At 44.3% G+C, this 4,264-nt stretch overlaps 1 pseudogene; it reads left to right on the plus strand.

Moving 5' to 3' along the window:
* Positions 1-337: 337 nt before the first annotated feature.
* On the plus strand, positions 338-1,930 carry LOC123184137 (noroxomaritidine synthase 2-like; annotated as a pseudogene).
* The last annotated feature ends 2,334 nt before the right edge of the window (positions 1,931-4,264 follow it).

Genomic DNA, 4,264 nt, shown 5'->3' on the forward strand with positions numbered 1-4,264 from the left:
ATCACACTAGTGGAGTATAATCCATGGGAAAAAATCGTACTAGTAAGTTGTAATTCAGAAAACCACATCGAATCTAATTGAAAAAAGGAAAATCCGGTCAAAAATTAATTGATCCATGGCACGTTTATGCAAATATACTAATTAACCAGACCAGTATAGTTTCCGGTTCATAGAAAATCATGCTAGAAGAATGTAATCCATGGAAAACACTAATTACAAGAAAGGGATCAGTCAGCCTGATTCAAACGTGATCCTGCCAATGGACTGGGATATCATGAGGGAACTTGTCTATATATGAAGCCATAGCCATGCCCATTATCGCACACTACTGCTAACAATGTCAATTCTATTCATCTCCACGTTACTTGTGCTACTTGTTCCCTTATACTTACATCTCAAGGCTAGTAGTAGATCCAAGAACACACCAGTGCTTCCCACAAACTGGCCAATATTGCACATGTTTCCTTCCTTCATGGTCAATGTCTACAAGTTGCATGACTATCTCACCCTGGTCCTTACCGGATTAGGCCACAACTTCAGGGCACATGGCCCATCTAGGACCGTGATGCGGTTCTTCGTCACGTGCGACCCTGCTAATGTCCGACACATCTTCATGACCAACTACGCCAACTTCTCCAAGGGTGCCGAGTTCGCTGGTATTTTCGACGTCATGGGTGGCAGCCTCTTCACCATCAATGGTGAAGACTCTGCCACCCAGCGTGGGAAATTGAAGAACATGCTCTGCAACCCGCGGATGTTTGCCAGTACGGAGGGCTGCTGCTGCAACAAGGTGGAGAACAACCTCCTCGCATTGCTCGCCAACATGGCGAGCACCGACACTCCCTTTGACGTGCAAGAACTGACACCGAGGTTTATGTTTGACCTGGCTGTTATATCTCTCTTTGGTGTGGATCCTGGCCTCCTATCCTCAGGCAAACCACCCATGGACGCCGCGATCTCTTTGGACACAATCAAGGAGGTGGGATTTTTCTGGCTCATCATGCCAGTTTCTTACTGGAAATTAATGAGGTGGCTAAACATCGGCCTCGAAAGAAAGCTCTGCACAGCGCACAAAGTGCTACGAAGGTTCATCGTGGAGATGATGGAAAGGAGGAAGATCAACACATGTCATGTTGGTAATGGCGAGGAACAACATGGTGTGGATATTATGTCTTCCTACCAAAAGTACATTGACGATGGCTTGTCCTATGCATGTTGGTAATGGCGAGGAACAACATGGTGTGGATATTATGTCTTCCTACCCAAAGTACATTGACGATGGCTTGTCCTATGCCAAGAACATTGGCTACATGCTCGCTGCAAGGGACACAATTGGAATGACCCTGACATAGATTTTCTACAACCTTGCCCAGAACCCAAACATTGTGTCAATCATCCGGAGTGAACTCTCATCCATTGCATCATGCAAAGTAGCGGCTGGTGTGGATGCCATGATCATCTTTGAGCCGAACGAAACCAAATCTCTAGTCTATCTGAGAGCCGTCTTGTACGAAACTCCTAGGTTGTACCCAGAGGCACCATTCGAGCGCAAGATAGTGGCCGCTGATGATATAATGCCGAGTGGCCATGAGGTGCGCACTGGTGACACCATCCTTATTTCTCTCCACTCCTTGGGGAGAATGGAGGGCGTGTGGGGACTGTCTCGACTATAACTCAGATTGGTGGCTCTCGAAAGATGGCAACAATCTGAGGTACGTACCATCTCACAAGTTCTTGGCCTTCAATTCGGGCCCAAGGATATGCCTTGGCAAAGAAATTGCTGTTATGCAGATGAGACCATCATAGCCTTAATGTTGTGGAACTTTGATGTGGAGGTGATAGAAGAAGGGCAAAGCATCCAGCCCAAGACATCTTGTATACTGGAGATGAAAACGGGCTCATTGTTAAGCTAAAGAAGCGGGAGATGTAAACGTGCACTGCCCACAACCACATTATTATCGAATAATTAAGGCATTCATGCATCAAAATGTATCTTTCCTTTCTTTTATGAAACACAGCCAACATGCTCGCCATTATTACTCCGTTGTATGAAACATTGTATAAACGCATCGAGACATAATATTTTCATCCATTGTATGTACGTGTCCTATACATTTCTATGGAGTATAAACATTAATTGTATATTCCGTTAACATACGTGCCAAGAAAGATGTGCGCAGTATATGACCGCTTCGAAAGCATCCAATTGCTTTTTTTAGCATCAGTATAGACACAAACGCTCATATACACGCGCATACACTTACCCCTATGAACGCACACATGTACACCCTACCCCTATGAGCACCTCCGAGAGACTGAGCCGGCATATCATCTTGAGATTTACGAAGTCACCGTAGGCGCCTCGTCGTCGACGGGAACGTCTCCTCCCACTGAAAGCGCATCGCCGGAAATCCTGAAATAAATTCAGCAACAATGCGAGCACCAGGATTTAAACCCTGGTAGGTTGGGGATACCACTATTCACCTAACCAACTCAACCACAGGTTGATTCGCGAAAGCATTCAATTACCGGTGTCCTCTCCTTCTGAGCGAGTATGTAATTAGTAAGCATAACAGCAATAAAGGCAATGAACGTGCTTTGATGAAGGCTCTGGTCGGTTTTTTTTTCGTTTTTCATTTTGTTCAGTTGTTTCCTTTACCATGTTTTTAATTTTCTGCTTTCTACATATTTTTTCAAAAACAATTAAAAAAGTTTGGAATTTTTTAAGAAAAACTAGAATATGTTCATAATTTTAGAATATTGTTCCCAAAATTTGAAAATTGCTCACAATTTTCAAAATATTCACTTTTACAATACATTTTTTCGTGTTAAACAAAATGAAAACAATAAAAAAACTCAAGGAACTAGAACCGGAAAATATTGTGCTACAAGACTTCACATGAGTCATTACCGTACCAAGTGCTACTGAATGCCACGACAATTCAAACAGGCCGTGTTTTGAATTTCCACAATATTTTTTGTTTTCTAGAAGCATGTTCACTCCACAGCACTCAGATTCTAGTATTTTTGTCTGACGGCTAAGTAAGCAAGCGCTTCAAGAGGAAGCGCTTGCTTACTTACATAGCCGCCAGAAGGAATCGACCTGGGATGTGGCATAAGTCCACACCATAAGTCATCTTCCTCGCCTCGTTGAAGAGCCACCACCGCGTTGATCTCTGCCCATTACTGCTATTTCATGGGGCCAGGCAACGGTCGAACGGGGCCGGCGGACAAACGCATGCAGCCGCGAACACTCAACTCCCTGCATGCTGCTCCTCAGGTAGTTGCCGCCATGACGCGCCCTTCATAGCAGGTGCCGGCGGCGGTAGGACGCGGTGGCCATCGGCCCGGTACGGTGATGCGATGGCAAACAGCGGCAGGAGAAGCACGAGGAGGAGCTCCATTAGAGCATGAGTTCACAGGGGAGGAGCCATGGCGGCACACTAGGACGGTTGCAGGGTCGGCTCGTTCTCGACCGGCTTGGAGAAGAAGAGGATCGGATTGCTTTTCTTCTCTCTGTGTGAATGACTTTCCTGGAAACAAAACACTTTAATTTACTTACCAAACTTTTGATCAAAAAATAAGATAAATCACAAACGAAATTTGATGAACATTTATTTACATAATTGCATGGGCAGGTAAATCACAAACAACCATACTAGAATATTTATATTAAGTTGTAACACACATGCATTGTACTAGTTAGTAAAAAATATACAACGGAACAATGAAAGAGTGTAAAGACTTAGCGGCACGTCATCATTGAAAGCAGGCCCCACTATCAGTTTTTGTCTCAAAATTATTGGGCTAAGTCCCTTCACATGGAGGTGTGTTGGCAGCCTAATATCAACCCACACAAGTCCAACACATATGAACCGTTGATCTTCGTTGCATCCAACGGTTGAGAGCGCTTTCAAAGAAAGTGAAATAAGGAGAAAACCCTAGCCACTCCATTTCTGCTGGTAGAGGCTGCCATTTGTGAGAGAGTTAGAACACACATAAGAGAAAACATAACCTGAGAGAAAGGAAGAAAAAAAAGAGGTTTTGTCCAGCTTTGCTACATCTGACTAGACAGTGTTAAAGCTGGTGATTGAAGGCTCAAACGTGTTTGGATCGACCGCAAACTTGGTGATCTCATTCCTAACTTTGAGTACTTTGATCTGGTGTCAGCTCTGACTGCTACAGTTTCAGAACAGAGTGGTTTTGGGAGAAGACACTACTACAAAAACAGCTATAGCCAATATGGACACTAATGGCGCACCAC

The sequence above is a fragment of the Triticum aestivum genome, chromosome 2A (genome assembly GCF_018294505.1).
Source record: "Triticum aestivum cultivar Chinese Spring chromosome 2A, IWGSC CS RefSeq v2.1, whole genome shotgun sequence".
NCBI lineage: Eukaryota > Viridiplantae > Streptophyta > Magnoliopsida > Poales > Poaceae > Triticum > Triticum aestivum.